The sequence below is a fragment of the Triticum aestivum genome, chromosome 7B (assembly GCF_018294505.1).
Source record: "Triticum aestivum cultivar Chinese Spring chromosome 7B, IWGSC CS RefSeq v2.1, whole genome shotgun sequence".
Classification (NCBI taxonomy): domain Eukaryota; kingdom Viridiplantae; phylum Streptophyta; class Magnoliopsida; order Poales; family Poaceae; genus Triticum; species Triticum aestivum.
The window spans coordinates 555443194-555462691 of NC_057813.1; positions in this window are offsets into that span (position 1 = coordinate 555443194).

Here is a 19498-nt window from a genome sequence, read left to right on the forward strand (position 1 = left end):
CACACCCGAGCGGCGAACATGCATTTTTGAAACTAATTTAGGAACATTTAGCTGACCAATTAAACAACTCTGTTTTAATAATATCAGATTCGTATTTGAACATCTAAGCTTGTTTAGCTTGATGCGTGGAGCAGTGTTATTATGACACGAAGCACGTATTCTGATCGTATAGTGATCATAAAAGGGGGAAACTCTAAGCATATTTTTTAGCAAAAGAGGGTTTTCCCTCCGATTTCTATTAAAGAAACCACCATGGAACCAACATGATCAATTAAACCCTAAGCATGATCAATTAAACCGTATTATGGTTGTGCCATGGCAGATTTGAAGCTGCAAACCAGAGAAATTATATTTAGCATCCATTGTTTGCTTCGAACTAAGAACTAAATTCTTAGAGCTGAAAAGAAAGTAGAGTAACCAAGTTAAGATCTATTTTCTGGTTGAGATAAAAAAGCTGAGGAGAAATGAAGTACCATCTCTCTTGCGGTGCCGTGTAGGCATCGGGGGTGCGATGGCTGTCGGTGGCGTTGAAGCAGATCTGCGATGGTAGACGGGTGCATCGGGGGATAAGTCCAGTTGCGGTGGAAGAGAAGGTCGTGTGAGCGGCCCCGACAAAGAGGACGACGGCACCGATGAAGCGAGAGGATGCGATGCAAGGCTATTGGTCCGTCGCCGTGGATGAGAAATGTCCATCTCTAGCAGTGGACGACGCGGTCTTGGTAGGCGCTCCGGCATGGTGGAGGACGGTGGCGATGGATGTGGTGGAGGACGGCGGTGATGGATGGGGTGGCGGACGGAGGCTGGTGTGGGGATGGGGTGTTCTAGCACGGATAGTGTATGAATGGGAAAATGGAGGGAGAGGTACGGGGAATCATGTTTTTGGGACACGCGTGTCTGAAATATGGGAAAGTTACGAACTTAGCCCCCGTTTAAAATTTGGACGTCTCGTCGGTTGGGGATAGGACGGTAATCTTACATCTCACCAATATTTGCCCAGAGCGATTTCAGGCAAGGAGAGGGTGGTTGGCGCCCATGGTTGGCGCCCATGATGTATGAACGGGGCTGACAGGTAGGGCAGTTGTGTCACGTCTGAGTGAAGTTACAAACCTGCCCCTATTGAAAATATTTGCCTACATCGATTTCAGCCGAGTCGAGTTTGTTTTGCCGCCCACCGTGTATGAATGGGGAATGGAGGGAGAAACAGAGGTCTTTCGGACGAGCTTGAATCAAATGTGTTTTGCCGCCCATGTTTGACGCCCACCGTGTCGGAATTGGCTCAGAGGCGGTCGTGTCACGTCTAATTGAAGTTACTAACCTACCCCTATTTAGAGCAGTGGAAATCGGGCCGATGGATTGTCCGTGTAATGGGTAGACAGTAATTTCCATCTCCCAAACACTTGGCTTCGGGCAGCCAACGTGGGAGTGGACATTTTGCAGCTTCTTTCGAATTTTGGGACAATAAGCATCCACGTTTACCCTGGCAACTAAATTCGAATCCATTTTGTATTCCTATATGAATCTTTATAAAACGTTCTATGTGTTTTTATATATCTTCAAAAGGACGACAAAGATGTATTCCACTGTCATATATGAATATGGTTTACAAATGCCGATACTCAAATTCAGAAACTAGTATCTAGTTTAAGGTGAATTCAAATATTTGGAACACTTCATGTCCAACTCAAATGTCACACGCAGCATAATGTGTACTCCCATTTAGATATGTACACAAGCGATGTATCAAGATTCAAATACCGAGTCAATCAACCAAGAATGTACAGAACTAACAGACATGTAAACACTTATAGAGTATATGGATCAATAATATCAACTAACATACATAAGCCAGGCCGATGTACTTCTTTTGGCTACAACATCATCTTTTTTTAGCCAGCATCTTGAACCTTTCAGATGCGTGCCACTTATGGCCCATCTATAGTACTACTATTGTTGAATGCACATTCAGCCCGATTGGCATATTTGTAGGTCTGGCACAGCAATCCAAATGAAATGTCTCAGAGTCTTATCAATTAATACAGACTTGTGCTCAAATAAAATTACAAACCAAAAAACAAAAAAAATTATTACATGATCTCTAAAACAAATGGTTTGATTGATTACATGAACAGACAACACAAAGGTTATTCAACTATGGAAAGAACATTTCACCTATGATTTACCAAGTAGGAATTTAATTTCCTTTTTTCCTTCAGGACCTTAACAATCTGGTCAGTCTCAGCTTGCTTCATTTTGAAATCCACCAAATATTTAAGGGTTGTCTTGAGTACTGCTTGTGATTGTGCTATTTACTTCCTCAACATGTCAACTTCATCTCTAAGTGCAGAAGCAGAATCTCTTTCTACCACTAGTTTAGCCTCTAGAGCATCAGCAGTTGGCAATTCATAATGCACGATTGGGCCGGTGCCACTGCTGTGGGATGATGCAACGTCCATGGGGACCTCGCTCTTTGATCTTGGGCTAACCTGTTTTGCCATTAAAGTTCCGATTGGATTCAGAAAAGTTGAAGTTAGAAAAACATCTCAACTGGGAGTTATAATAGCAAACCAGTTAAACAAAGAAGGAATTAAAGAGTTTTAATTGGATGCTGAAAAGTACTCCCTCCGTCCCATAATGTAAGATGTTTTTTAACACTATGCTAGTGTCAAAAAATGTCCTATATTATGGGACGGAGGGAGTAGTTATTAACATCATAGTAACCCGCCGTTGCAGCAGCAAAGCAGTTAAACAAACAAGTAGATATTTAAGTTAAGGCAAACAGGTAATTCTTAATAGTAAGTATCAAACACATAGATAGGCGCAGTCTACAATATGATTAACAGGCTGTGCCATTATGTAATCAGTAGCAAACTAAATTAAGCCAAGCAACGTAATTGAACAATTTTGCAATAAGTGGCTAACTAAAATTCCGAGAAGGAGGTAACTGAACTTACGCTAGTTCTTTGTACATGCACACTGCAACTTCTTTTTCGCTTACAAGGTTGTACAAAGGAGTCCATGGCATCAATTGCTTGGATACGCAGTCCCAATACTTTTTTCTTCCCACACTGCATGGGTAAGTCGAATGGTTAATCTGGTAAGATGGTGCGTCCTTGATATGTTATATGAGGACGTGTAGTCAGACTACTTGTAGCCAAACACATCACACTGGCTTTTACTGTATATTTCATGCGATTACTTTTGGCATATCGAGATCTAAGAAATCTACAATAGGATGAAAAGACTGGCATCCTTCACATTATTGGCAAACTCAGTTCATAGAAACAAGCAATTCAACCATTCTGTGGGTAAATCAAAAGCGCCACTGGAATATTTTTCACTATACAATCATACACGCAAAAAGGGGCGACACCACCATAGGGGCTGGTATGGGCGTCCGCCTTAGGTGGCTGGAAAGTGTGCACCTAGTTTGAGTCATCCAGGTTGGCCCACGGTAGTTTTGTTCGTCCCAATGCACGAGCACGCAATGTAAAAAATGAAGAAAAATGTTTCAATTTGGATGGGCCAATAACATAAGTGCAAGGCAGACCCTATAGCAGGCTCGCGGCCCAAACGAGCGCCTCCCATATCGATCGATAGCAGGAAAAATCCCAATTCATTCGCTGCAACCTCTAGTCTGGTTTGCTCCTAACCTAGCCACCGCTGGATAGACTGACACGGCACTTCCTCGCGCCCTCGTTGGAGGGCGGTCGCCGGGCTTCAAGTGAACGGAAGGACAAGAAGATGAAGATCCAACCCTGGGTGTAGCCTATGTGGGAGGCAGCGGCGGCAGCACGGGCATGGCATCGAGCTTGCGCAAACGGACAGTCGCAGCTTGCAAGAGTAGCATGTGCAACAAGCAGGTACATCACATCCCTGATTATATCTAATTCAACTCTTCAATTTCTGGCCAATAGTTAAACCTGACGGTGTTGCAAAACTGCTTGTATGTAGGGAATCCATGAGAACATGAAACCAATTTCTACTTATTTTATAACTCCCCCAATCAATACTGAACTGACTGAATCTGATGTATCTAATAAAGTTTCCGATGCAAACATACAAGCTCATGTTGTTCTTGAGCCTGAAGTGTCTAATGAACAGACTGCTAATGAAGGATTTGATGCAAACATTTTACATGCTCCTGGTGATGAACATATAGAGTCTAATGAGGGATCTAATGCAAGCATTTTGCAAGCTCATTGAAGGATTTAGTGTCTAATGATGATCTACTATGCTGAGAGAGACAGAGATTTGCAGGCATTGATGACAAGCAAATTATAGTGCATTTTCATAGCTTGAGGAAACGTCAAGGCCATCTACCAGAAAGTCCCCGTATCATGACAACATAGCATAAATACTTTTCTAATCTGTTGTTTGAAACTATTGGCATACTTGTGCAGGATAGATATATTGATATGCAATTTGCGCACTGGTTATACGTGCAATTACACTTCAATATTTTCAGCCAGAGAACGAATAATTCAGGCAGGTACAGACCATGTTTGTAGTCCTTGTACACCATGTTGCATTTTGTGTTTTTTGGTGCTTGCATCATTTAGTGTTTATAATCTGAACTACTTTGGATCATTAGCTAGTTTTCAAAGTGCATGTAGCTTCACATTTCTCAAGTTATGTTGATTTTTGGAGTGCAAGTGCCTTCATATTTTTTAAGTTAAATGTTCGCCCCTGGTAACTTGAATTCATGGATCAGCCACTGCACACAAATCATACACGAATGCTAGTACGAATTAAATGAAATGCGGGGACTTACGCTAGCTCGTTGTACAGGCTCGCTGCAGCTCTGCTTGCGCTTGGGATGTTCCATGTACAAGTCCATGTTACCACTTGCTTGGATGTGTAGGCCTTGTGCTCCTTGCATCCCCCTCTGCATTTTTGACACGGCGAATGGTTGATCAAATAAGAGGAATCGACCTTGATGTTGTACCGGAGGGTAGATACTTACAAGGTTATACGGGTGTGCAGGATATGTACTAGATCCCGTAGCCCCGTCATGCTTCGCTAAAAATGGATTTGCTTGTTTCAGATGATATCTCCAGAAGAAATAAGAGTTAAAGTCAGAGTTTCATAGGCGTGTAAGCTAAGAGAGTAGTGAAAGGATATCCAAACATCGTCGGAACAGTGCATAAGGGAGTGATGTGTGGATACCTAGTTCGGGCCGGCGTTTGGGCATGCTCGCCTAGCTAGAGTGCAGGTCACTTTAGAGCCGTTGAGGGTGATGTGCTGGTGTTGGTTGGCCGCGCACGGATGCAGATCTTGAGTGGCAGCAGAGCGCTACGATGCGGTGGATGAGACCGTTGGTGAAGCCCCAACGACCTCGGGGGGCGGAGGTGCGACGATGTGCTCGGTGAAGTACCCCGGTGAGCTGGGAGACGGCATCGGTGAAGCGCACCTGATGCAGTGGAACTCGGTGTCTATGAGGCACGTCGGTTGCGGCGGCCGACGTTGTCGGTGGACCACCCGGTGCAGCGGACGAGGGCGTAGATGAGATAGCTCCGGTGCGGTGGTGAAGCGCGACCGTCGTCTTCGTCGTTGTCGTCCGGCACAGAGGTGGGGAACGGTGGGGAAAGAGACGAGGCGAGGGGCGATTCGAGGGATGGCGGCGAATTAGGGATTTGAGCAATCTGGGCGCGGAAGGGGACGGTGGAGAAGAGAGATTTTGCAGGGCTGGAATTGGGGCCGCCAGATATTTCAATCCGAAACGTGGAAGCACGAACTTATATTGTCGTCGTCCTTTTTTTGGGGGAAGGGGGGTGGGTGGCTGGGTGCTACGCGTCCGTCCGACACACGCGACCACCCCAACAGGACAACGCTTCGGTGCCTTAAGGCACCTGCATTTGTGTCCATGACATGTGGGCCCAATAGGTGGCTGGGCCACATGTCAGTCACCCAAGGGTTGTTGCCTTTAAGGCACCGAAGCAGCGTCCACCCCGACATGACCCTGGTCTGCCTGGTGTGCCTACATTTGAGAATGCAAACGAATCTTCTTTCATTCGCAAACGAATCTGTATGTATTACCATGCCCGTGTTTTCCTTGCAATAATTAGTCATTCGAAACGAGATACTCCATCCGTTCACTTTTGTAAGTCGTTTCAAACAACTTAAAATGAACTGTTTTGCACATTGTCTGAAATGTCTTCAAGGTCTTATAAAAGTGAACATAGGGAGTACTATAAATTAATTAATGAGGAGTTATTTGAAAAAAATCGAAACGGTACCCACGCTAACGTGGATTAGAGTGTGTCACATAATTAGTTATTTGAATTAGAGTGTGTGTCATGTAGTTAGTTATTTGAATTAGAGTGTGTGCCACGTAGCGATCTCCAATTCTAACGTGGATTTCGCATTTCACTGTATCCACGCTACTTTTTAATACAAATTCATATGTATATGATGAACACCATCGTAGTGAGAAAACTTTTGGGTGGATTCAAACATATGAGCTACAAAATAGCACAACAAATTGAGCCAATGTCAACTTTTTGAAACTTAGTATGGCATGAATTCGAAATAATTACCCGTATGCCAGGTCCTCGGTTCAAATCTTACAATGTACACCGAATTGAAACATCGATATTAAGTCTCGTACTATGTACATTCAAATGTTGTTTTTAGTCCCCCCTCCCCCCCCCGCGCGCACAAACGCTACATACTTCCTGTATTGGTCAATCTTCCTCTCCTAACCACCTTAGCAAGCTATCGGTTTCCAACACACGTTCATTCTTTCTCTCCATGTTTCGATCTCTAAGTCTCTCAACTACACAACCCCTTTTTCCACTCCTGTTACCAAATGTATTTACCTCACACACCCGCCATTGCACCCCATGTCGAGCTCTCTCTCTCTCCCCTCTCCCTCTCACCCTCTCGCGCTAAATACATGCATTGCATATCTAGCCCCCCAACCTCTCGTGCACACAAACGCACGTTGTATATCTAGGTCACTCCCTCGAGACTGTCTCACTCTTTCTTCCGCACGGCGGGCCACACTCTCTCAATCTCGCTCTCTTTATCTGAGTCTTGTTTAACCTCATTTTCTTTCACACACAAATGATATATCTCCCTGTTCGGGCCTCGATCGACACACTCTATACTCTCTCACGCAGATTGTCTATCTAGGTTAGTCCATCCAAGCCGCCGCCACTCTTTCGACCTCATGGTGGGCCACGCTCACTCAATCTCTCTCTCTCTCTCTCTCTCTCTCTCTGTCTGTCTCTTTGTGTGTGTGTGTGTGTCTCGATTTACCTCGCTCTTTCTCGGACAAAAACGATATATCACCATGTTTGAGCCCAATTCGACCTATTCACATTGTATACTCTCTCACGCACATCGTCTATCTAGGTCACTCTCTCCAACCCGTCTCACTCTTTCGATCGCACGGTGACCCTATGTGATCGGTTGACCTTTCTTCCTTCCACGCACAAAATATATCTACACGTCTGTGACTGGATCATCTCTCAGCCCTCACCCTTACCAAAAGCTCAATCGGACAATATCTCTCTGGAGCATATATATTTGTTCAATGAATGTCGGACCACACTCACTTTGTCTCTCTATCTATATGTCTCTCGATTGACCTCACTTTCTCATACCGTATCTTCCACGCGTTGAAGCTACTACCTCTCCATCCCTCGCAAAGCCGGAGCTATTTACATTGCGAGGGGCACTCCAACCTTGGATTAATTTGTGTAGGCATTTATTCCGGTCGGTTTAGATTATATTTTCATAGTATTCGGCCCACAACTACTCCAAACGTCGTTGCAACCCATGCAACTCCCCTAGTTGATTTCCCTCTGGCTCGATCATCGCTCTCTCGCACATCCTTTCTCACCTTCAACGTCGCACCATGGTATTATTGAAAAAACTATGTTGTTCTCTTTAATTATTGTAAATAAGCTACAAAACTACACACCGATAGTCCACTTGGAATGGAACAAATTTTGACCCACAAATTAAAGTGCTACAAACTACACACCAAGGGGCCCACACGTCATGAAACAAATTTGGAACCATATACAAATTAAAAAAGAAAGGACGAGGATCGAACATGCGACCGAGCCTTCAAGCCGCATGTCAATAGGCAACATACGTAGAATAGCAATGTTTGTTGTACCCACTTTGTTCACATTATTTTTTTATATTACCATAGCCTAATTAATGGATAACATTTAATATTATTTTTAGTACTATTCGCCTTCACTTACTGGTGGGTTCCATGTGTGCTCTATCTCTCTCTCCTCCCCTTCTGTGTTTAGACGCACGGGCAAACAGGAAGAACTCGCGGGTGATGTTGTCGTTGACCATATCTGGACACGTTCACAACTCACAAGTCACGACACCAGTTTCACATACTAGCAGCACTAGTCAGTGTGTACGTGCAATGCACGTTAATTTGGAAGTATTTTAAGTGCATGTGGATATTAACTACTAGGATATTATTTGCGTGTTGTCATGTGATTAGCACTATTTTTGGCCTGAAATTAACTGCACGCTAAATGTGTTGAGCGCTCGATATTGAAGCAGTCTAGGTCGTTGGATGACAAGGAATACATGTGGCTTGATGACGTTTTATATTTAATTTGATACGGCTCTAGCAGAACATTCAATCAATCAAACCATAGATTTCGTTCAGTCTGACTCCGACTTTAAATTATACGACGATCGATATAAAATAAACGGAAATGATAAACGTTCGGATTTTAAGCATGGCAATCCGAACGTTTTTCATGGCAAATTTAGATTACACGGCGGCGGAAGGGGCGTCTCGCGGTGGGAAGCGGCTCCTCTGCCGTGCTCTATGTGTCGTCGGGCGACTGACCTATGGCGACGGCGGCGTCTTGCACCGTTGTTGGTGTACTCCTAGACGTTGGCCTAGCTTCAAGGAAGGCCAAAATGTTCTGGACTACAGAGCGAGTCAACTGGCGGGAGGAGGCGACTAGCGTTGGTGCAAGGAAGCAGTCGACGGCGGCCATCCATGCCGCTGAGGGGGGCACTGGCACCCGCGCGGGGACATGCGCTGTCAACAGCGCGGCGGAGACGTTCGTGTGCATGGGCACCGCCACGGGCGCGCACGTCAGTGCATGCGCAGGCCCATCCGCTGGCAGTTGCACGGGCACCGGCACGGGCGTGGCGCGTCAGTGCACGCGCAGGCGCATGCGCTGGCAGGTGCACTGGTGCGTGAAAGTCGGCAAGGACCTCGTGGAACCCTGTGGCATCAAGCTCGGCGACAATGTGCGGCTCCCAGCCAATCAATGCCATGGGGATGGGCGCTGGCGTAGTCGGGGCGACGGGAGCCGGAACGGGAGTGGGGACAGGCATGGCGCCTTCCCGCAAGGCCAGTTCAAGCTCGTCCCAAAGCGCCTATGTTCTTGAGACTCCGGCTGGGTGTCTTCCTCATGAAACTAGAACACTAAGGGCAGACCATCGTGATGCGGCATGGCGTACGTTTAGGTCAGGCTAGTTGGAGGTAGACGACAGGAGAATCGGAGAGGAAGAGAGAGGATTGTAGCGATACCGGGTAGTGCGGGGTTGATTTTAAACTGCGGCGCCGGCGACATTAAAAGTGGGAGCAGTTGGGACGACGGTGGGCGGCGGAGCCTGGTCAAAGGGCTCGCCTCCCAGTGAGTCTGCACAGCGGTCTGCTCGCACGCCTCCCTGACAGCCGACGCAGCGGTCTGCTCGCATGCCTCCCGTCGACTCACACGCTTGCTGGGACTGCACCTGCCGATGAGAAGCGGGGACTCATGGCGGCACGTAAACGCCCACAGTTTCAATAGTGAAAGCGTTTGCCTTAACGTGACAGGTCTTTTCCCTAAAAAAACATGACATGTCTTTGTTCCAAAATACCTTGGCTCTTCATTTGTGCAACTTGTCATAAGCAGCTTGTCTCGAATTGAAGAAAAAACTTACGAAGTAATATTTGTGCCATATCATGTGACCATGCTCAGTTTCAAGAATTTATGCTCCTTTTTGGATTTTCTGAAGTTTAAGACCCAGGATTCGAAACAATATCATAACCTGCATCATGCAATAAATTTTCAAGCCATACATCTGTCTTGTTGTATTTCTTAAGAAAGGATTTGGTCAAACATTTTGCTTAGTTAAACCTCCTTTCCGGTTTATAGGGCTCAATTCAAAAATCTCACCAACCAAGGTAGATGGTGAGTGGTGGAACAATTGTTGTAGTTTGCAAAACCACTCAATTAATGCACTTGTTTTCCTCAAAAATTGTGTTTACGAATGCATTAATTGCAATGCATGCATGCATAAAGTACATGCATTGGTCAATTTTCTCTTAATACTTGCATGTAATGATTTATTGCACCTTGAAATCTAAACATATGATGGGGAACAACCAAATTGAGACTTATAAAATGGGAAAACTAAAATTTTGAGATAAGCCCTATAAACCGGAAAGGAGGGAGTAAAAGGATAATCCATCCGTACCAGTGCATTGCCTGATATATTAACTCAAGTACTAGGCACGAACAAAAAAAGTACCAGGCACGAACAAACGGGCTCAATTCGGTGCTCATCCTGGTGTAGTAGTAGTAGTACTAGGCAATGCAGTTGATGGGTGACATTGATGAGCGGCGACCGAGGGAATTGAACCGTGCTCGGCACGGTAGGTAACGTTGTCTAGTTACTAAAGCATCCCTCTGTTGTTCATCGGTAGTTATTATGGACCGGGGACATGAGGGGAATTTCCTAGGGATGGAATTCTAGCCGCCAGATATTTCAACTTGAAACGTTGAGGCTCGACTGGTTGGGGTTGCCTAATGTGCGTACCACGCACACCACTGAAGGACACGAGCCCGTTTTTTTAGGATCAACACAAGCCAAGGTCTGGCTGGTATGCCATTGGGTCCTACCATTTGAGAATACGAAAGGAACCTTTTAAATTGCCGAACGAATCTATGTGTATTACAATACCCGTATTTTCCTTGCAAATACTAATCTCAACGTGGTAATTGATTTATGACGAGTCGTTGAATTAGAGTGAATTTGTGATATAGTGATCTCAACGTGGATTTCACATTTCATGGTATCCCTAGTAAGTTTTCCAATGCAAATTCAAATTTAAAGGATGAACAATATGGAGGTGAGAAAACTTTGTATGTATCAAGCATATGACCACACACACACACACACACACACAGACACACACGCACGAACACAACAACAATCCAATAAGTATAGTGCATCTATTTTTCCAACCCATGCATGTATGACACGAGTTCAAAAATACTCCTTCTATTCCTAAATATTAGTCTTTTAGAGAGTTCAACAAGTGACTACATACAGAGCAAAATGAGTGAATCTAGACTCTAAAATATGTCTATATACATCCGTATGTGCCAGTCCATTTGAAGCCTCTAAAAAGACTAATATTTAGGAACGAAGGGAGTAAAATGTAAGACATCCATGGTCCTCAGTTCAATATTTAAAATGAACATGAAACTGAAACATGAATATTAAGTCTAGTACTACAGTACATGCAAATGTTGTGTTTAGGCGGAGCTATGATTGTCGGGGGTCAATCCCTCGACCTTAGATAAAACTGTGGAGCTCTGTTTAGGGTTGTTTAGATTATATTTGTTCCCACCCTCCCAACCACCGATTGGTTGTGCACCCCCCACCCCTCCTCCCCGGGAGAATATCATGTGCCCCCATACCTTACATGCTATATGTTGATACGAGTTGCTTGGAGCTTGTAGATCTGAGATATAGCAGCTCACATGATGTGTCTTAATTTTTTTGTAGGAAACCTTGATGAGTTTGAGAATTGCACACAATTTGTACAAAACCTACTTAGATGCCCTTTGATCCCATATCGAACGACCTCGAAGCTCGTATCACCGTAGCATCTAAGATGAAGGAGGACATCATATTCTCCTATATGTAAGAATATCTTGTGCCACCACACCTTAGATGCTTTGGTGATACAAGCTCTTCGGAGGCGTTGGATTTGTGACCCAACACCTCCTCGGTGGTTCGAATGGTTTTTTGCAGAAAATCCCCAAAAGAGTTCGGCCACTACTTACAAGCACAAAGACTGCTCAGATGCCATTGGATCTCAGATCAAATGACCTCCAAGCTCATATCACCGTAGCATCCAAGCTGCGATAGCACCTTATGTTTTCTCGCACGGGAGAGTATGAGGTGCTCCCGCACCGTAGATTCTATGGTGATACGAGTTCACTGAGATCTAACGGCCCACAGTAGGAGGTTTGAATGTTTTTGCAATATACGGCTGATAGAGTTTGGGAAATGCGCAGAAAGTACAAGTACTATGCATGTGCCATCTGATCACTGATCATATGACCTAGATGCTCATATCACCGTAGCGGGTAATTAAGCTACGGGGAGCACCTAATATTAGCACCGGGGAGCCGTTGGATCGAAGATGCAGCGGCACACACGAGGCCTGAATGTTTTATTTGCAAAAAAAACTTGGGAGAGTTTGGAAATTGTGCATAATTACAAAGACTACTCCCAAGCCATTGGATCTCACTTCCAACAGTGTAAAAACTCGTATCACCATAGTATCTAAGCTGCGGGGTGGATGTGATATTCTATGCCACTGTCATTTTTGTTCGTAAACTTGCAAAATACGTGTAACTCGTGCCGTTACTTGGCTAACCACGCAAAGTGTTTGTTCAAAAAAACATCCTACACTGAAATATCGGAACAACACACGGGGGTCCCACTTGTCATTAATCAAATTTGGACCTAAAACTAACAAATCTGAAAGACGAGATTCGAACTAGCAACCTGGACTACAAAGCGTAAGTCGATAGCCTGAAAAAACGAACAGTTGTTGGCTTTGTCCCATAACTTGATTTTATATAGTACTTGCATTGAGTAGAGTAGAGGGAGTGCCTCGTCAACATGTGCATGACCGTTGTCTCACTTACGGGTGGTCCCAGGTCTGCGATCTCAATCTCTCTTCTCTCCATCATCTAACCTTTGCACGGGCACACACGAAGAGCGGCGCTAGCTTGCCGTGGTGTTATTACAACTAAAAAAAGCTTGGAAAATAGAAGAATCGCCTAGAACAAGAAACGTTGCGGCTGGTCGAGACGGAGCTAACCGTGCCACGTTTGCATGATGAAGCTGTGTGGCTAGTGGGGTGTTTTCGACCGACTGGCTGGGTCCCGAGGTCGAACCATAGGTACTACATCTAATACAGTATATTTTTACACGCACATTTTTCCTCTGTGCCGAGACGTGGCACACCCTACCACGCGGTTTCGAGGTCCTCCCGGGTGGTGCACACATATATTCTTCCTGACGTGGGACGCCCTACCGCGTGTTTTCTGGGTCCTCCTCAGTTGTAGCACCGAAGCAAGTAAATGAGTCATCAAATCACGAAAGACCACCTTTCCCGCCGAGCACATCAGTGAAGCACGGTGGCTAGCTAGTTGGGCTAGTTCGACCGATTAGCTAGGCCGCCGCCACATTTGTTTTTTCACCCCTTTTTTTATCTACTTGTCGGCAGGTACATTTAAATATCCACCGCGGCGTTGCTCTGGTGTTTGGGTGCGGCAGGATTTTAAATTTTTTGATTGACAGGAGTAGGCGCAGCAGGATTTTTAATTTTTTGATTGACGGGAGCAGGCGCGGTAGCAATTAGTCACGATGACTCCGCCTGTAAAAACCAACTGCTCCCTGATGTGTGAAGTCGTCGACTGGTGTTTTACCGTGGTGAAAACCAAAAGATTCCCAGCTCCTCGGCTGGCTCCCTCCGCCTTCCCGTAGATTGCATTGCCTTTCAGCCATTTCTCCCCCTTTGCTTCCTCTCCCCATTGCTTCTACCTGGTGCCATGGCGGCGCAGCAGATCACGGAGTCCGAGGTGAGGCGCCTAACACACTAGCTCCATGCCAAGGATGCGGAGCTCAGGTCCAAGGACGTGGAGCTCCGTGAGCTCAAGGAGGAGAGGAGTCCCATGCTCCTCCTTTATGTGCGGGAGTTCATGGAGCTTCAAAAGCGGCAGGCGTCCACCACAAAGATGCTCGAGGCATTGGCGGTGTTGCTGCAGAAAGCGGGAGATATGATAGGCCGTCAGGGGAGCCGGCTGGAGCGCGAGCAGGCCAATCATGACGAGGTCCAGGATCGCCTCGCACGTGTTGCGGCTGCGCGATGCCTACCGTCGTGCCAGCGCAATGATGCCGGCCATCGAGCTAAACCCGTTCGACCACCCGGTTGACTTCAACGAGCTATGGCTTCCTGACCTTGTCTCCTTATTCACCTATATCTCCCAGGAGCTGAGCCATCTCCGCGCGATGGTGGGGGCTGAGCTGGACAAGGAGGGGTTGCACGCTGCCGACGCCATTGCCGGGCGAATCATTTCAGGGCTCCGTCACCGGAATCCATTCGTGCCATTGGACGCCGTCTTTGACGAGCTGGCTCCCGTCGACCGGGAGCGGGCTCTGCGGGCGGTTGCACCCTGCATCACCAATGTCATGCGCCTCGAGAAGTAGAGGGACTTCGGTGGTGTTTAGGCGCCCTCTGCATGGGCATGTCCATGTCTCGGTGCAACATGACCGTTGGGTCAAACTCAGACGGTGCAGATCCATCACTGTAGCACAAAGTGTGTGGGTGTGTTTGGTTGCATTCTCATCTCAATATAGTTGTTTCCTCTTCGTGTATTTTTGTCAACCTACTAGTGTGGACTCATGCACCCTTCATGCACTCTGCCAAACACCCAAAAGTGGGTCGAGAAGGGAACTTTTGCTCCCATCTCGTGCACCCTTCATAAACCCTGTCTAACACTATAGGATGTGCTTCATATGGTTCATGTTTCGTGGAGTACTATAGCACCATACTCTCCATGCGCGGTGGACCTAGTTCTGTTAACATTGATCTCACTGTTCATTCTCGACCGGACAGTCGAAGAAGCAGTACTATGTTACATATAGGAGTAGTTGACATGCGCACAACACAGCAACAAGATTGTGTAGTACTGACGTATGAACCACTCCACATGCCTAGTAGTAGGAGCACTGTGTATGTTCAAGTGGCTGCCTTGTTTCGCACTCCTCCGTCGTAAGAGTGGAAACGCTTGTTGTAATCATTTTTTTCTTCAGAATGAAAAACAATGGACACGCTCTACTGTGCGGATCCTCCTCCAGCCATGCACTAAATTACTCACTTTCACCGACATGTGGGACAGCCAGCACCTGGGTCCACCAGCCATGCACTAAATTACTCCATAGTAGAGTGATGGTAGACTACCCCGATCGAACCGCCGTAGTAATGCCCAATGAGCCGTCAAATCACAAAGCCCCCTCCTTTCCAGCAGTAAGTTGGACGGATGAAGCAACCATCATTTCACTCTTCTCTCTCAACTTCCTCTCTTGAAGAAAACCCCCACTCGCTTCGCTTCTCCCTCATCTCGTTCCTCCTTTCACTATTCTCTCTCAGCTTCCTCTCTTGGATGGACGCCGGAGCACCGGCCGACGTGATGTCTATGGCTCTGGCCAAAACCGTTGAGGCTCATGGTACGAAGAAGCGCAAGCACCCCGCCGAGACTATCGCAGACAAGCTCAAAGCCATCGCCCTGTCCAAGCCCCCCTTTCCGGGATTCCTCATTAAGCAAGTCCAGGTAATGTCTCTTGTTGACGATCTTTTTCTCGATCTTGATCGTGTTTTTTCATCTAACACGCAGTACTAGTACTGGTAGTACAACTTTCTAGGTGATCTTGCATGTGATTTTAGTGTGCCAAATGACGGTTCTAAATTCCTCTTTTGACCAAAACATGCGAGAGGTTGACACTGATTTCTTATAGATTACTTTCAACTACTCCCTTTGTCCCAAATTTCTTGTCTTAGATTTGTCTAGATACGGATGTATCTAATACTAAAATGTGACTTGATACATCCGTATCTAGACAAATCTAAGACAAGAATTTCGGGACGGAGGGGGTACTTTATGAACATCAATGCTACCTTTTAAGAGGGTATATTTACCCCAGTAACTTGTGTTATGGATATTGCATGTAATCCCTCTGCTCTAAAGCCTTTGAAGACATGTTCTAGTGTCTTTGTTCACTCATTTCTGTGCGTATATGTAGTCATATATGGAGTATAATATCAAAAATCATCTTATATTTCTGAACGGAGGTAGTAACGAAATATGGTTTCTGTTTGAATTAGAACCAGGTCCATGGTGGAGATGAAGTTCTCAAAGTCATGCCGTGTGAACTGGAAGACCTGATGATGAGTTCTACTGCTGAAATATCCAGCTGCCGTGTCCTTGTTGCCACGTGTCTTGAACTAGTGTTTTCCTGTAGCATTGTTGTCAGGCGTGTTCTCGAGGCTGTACTTGACCACAACAATTTCCTGGTTGTGCCTTCGATTACGAAGGGTGTTGTTCTTGTAAAGCTTCCCAACAAATCTGATGCGGCCTGTCTTCATCATCATGTTTATGAGTGGAAAGACTACTCTGTTAGGTTCTCCAAGGTTGACAAGATGGTGATGGTGCATGTAGACATCTCACATGAAGTCCATGGCCTAGTCAGTTATGCGGGGTTCATCCCGTAGGTCGGTGGCAAGAAATAGTCTGCAGAGTTTAGTTAGTGCAATTTTGCTTGTCTGTAGTAAGTACTATTGTTCAGTACTTGATTTGTGTTTGTGAACCCTGTATTGTTTATTAGTACTGCCGCTTTTGGTGTGTGGTCAGTCCTGAGAACGGTCTATGTTAATGTGTGTCCACTCAAAGTCTGTACATTTTGAAGTATCCAGATCATATTTTTTGTGAGGACGGTTTATCAATTATGGTTACACTCCAATATCTGTATGCATTGCAGGGTTTATCGCAACCACTAGGATTTCCAGTCCCATGCATGTTCGGTCCATACGATTTGTCACGACCTTTGGACTGTCCTGCTTGTGGGAGTAGGCAGGGCCCCTTCATGCCACGCGTAGTTGGATGATCAATCTTCTGTTTAGTACTTCAACATAGTGATTTCCTGGTAAGGATTCACTCGTGTCACATCAAGTAAATCTTATTGATTTACTGTCTAAATCTTATTGATTTAATGTCATGTTTTCTTTCTTTTCCTGCAATTTTACGATGCAGGTTTTGCCATGTGACATTCATCATAGAAAAAATCGTTTGGTTTGCTCTACGATGGCTATTTTTGCAGGTTTCACTTCTTATGTCGTGTCAGTAATGAAGGCACTGTCCATCACTTATATTACTGGAAAAAAATTGGATCAGTCTGTTGTCTGAGTACAAGCTAAATCCCTATGATGAACTGCAGTTTGGTTTAACAAAAACGCCACAATTAGTCCTTCTCGCGTTTAAAAGAAATGAAGAAAAAAACTGGATCACGGTCACGGATCCTAGTCAAGTTAGAAAGCTGATCATAGCAGACCAGACATGATCGCTGCTGTCTCGCACAGATCGAGCACCAGCAGTTGCTCTAGCACTGACAGCGGCAGCAGCTCAGTCTGATCCAGCTAAGGATTGGGCACCGACCACGTCAGCAGATCAGTCTGATCTACCGGAGGATCGGGCATCGACACCAGCACCAGCTCTACAAGGAGCACCATCTCCGGCAGCAGCAGCGGCTTCAGCACCTGCACCAACACTTGCACTTGCATTTGGTCCGGCCCGTGCAGTTCCACCGGCAACAGACTGGGCTGCAATTTCACTTCATATACCAAAGTCCTTACAAAAATCGACATGTCCACTGTCGGTGTCAAAACCGGCGGATCTCGGGTCGGGGGTCCCGAACTGTGCGTCTAGGCGGATGGTAACAGGAGACGAGGGACACGATGTTTTTACCCAGGTTCGGGCCCTCTTGATGGAGGTAAAACCCTACGTCCTGCTTGATTAATATTGATGATGTGGGTTACAAGAGTAGATCTACCACGAGATCAAGGAGGCTAAACCCTAGAAGGTAGCCTATGGTATGATTGTTGTTCGTCCTATGGACTAAGGCCATCCGGTTTATATAGACACCGGAGAGGGCTAGGGTTACACAGAGTCGGTTACAAAGGTAGGAGATCTACATATCCGTATCGCCAAGCTTGCCTTCCACGCCAAGGAAAGTCCCATCCGGACACGGGACAAAGTCTTCAATCTTGTATCTTCATAGTCTTGGAGTCCGGCCGATGATGATAGTTCGGCTATCCGGACACCCCCTAGTCCGGGACTCCCTCAGTAGACCCCGAACCAGGCTTCAATAACGACGAATCCGGCGCGTATGTTGTCTTCAGCGTTTGCAAGGCGGGTTCTCTTCATGCTCCATGTTTTTTCCGGATAGTGTCCGGTTGCTTCATAAATGCTGTGCTCCTTGGCTTCCGCGTCCAATAATGGTCTTCTTCCACGCGTTGCACGAATGCGAAAAGCCAGGGTATTTTTATGTTTTACCCCCTAGCTGCGCAAATAAGCTGCCTATAAGAGAGGCGAGGATCTAGATCCAAACCACATCATCCTCCTTCCGCAAGCACTCATCGAGGCGCATCTGACACCAAACCCATTCCAAAATGGACAGTCGACGCGGCTCCTATTCTCGCGCTCCTAGCCCTAAGCCAGGAGATTGGAGGAGATGCTCAGTCCCGCACAACGAGTTAGTGACGCTCCAAGCAGAGGGATATCTTCCCCCGGCCTTCATGGTTCCGGTTCGAGCCGGACTGGCCACCTACAAAGGTGGGAAGCAGGCGGAGAGCGCCCCCAATCCCTCCAAAGGAGAGCGGGTGTGCTTCGTCTCCTACTTAATAAGGGGACTCGGATTTCCTATACATCCGTTTCTTCGGGGGCTCCTGGAGTTCTACGGACTCCAGCTTCATCACCTTACACCTGCCTCCATTTTGCACATCGCAGGCTTCGTAGCTTTGTGTGAGCTGTTCTTGGGCATTGAGCCCCATTTTGCGTTGTGGAAGAGGTTGTTCTGCCTCGTACCCCGCTCTCACGAGGGGTCGATATATCAAGTGGGCGGAGCCGAAATATGGCGCATCGCTGGGACAGGATACCTGTCCGGGACCCCGAAGAAGGCGTCCGAAGATTCCTTCGGAGTGGTTTTATATGGAGGATGCTCCGCTGCCGGATCCAGTCCGGATCGGCCTTCCGGAGTTCAACAACGCTCCCCTAAAGAAAAGCCTAAGTTGGCGCCCACGGAGCCCTCGACGAGAAGATGATAGTAGCGTCCATTACTTGATGGGCCGGATACGGCTGCTAGCCCATTCCGGATTAACCATGATTGGAGTCATGGCCACATGCATTATGCGTGGGGTGCAGCCGCTCCAATATAGGGGCCACCCCATGTGGGACTTCAACGGAGACGACGACGCCACCCGTCACGGCCGCAAGGGACCTAGCTCGGCCGACGATCTGGTGAAGATCCTGTCCGGCTTGTACAAGGGGGAGAAGGAGGACTTCCTCCGCACGAATCCTCTGAACAGATTTTCCATGAACAACCCTCGGAGCTGGGTAAGCGGTCGCATGCATATCTGAACCGTGCCTTTAAAGGC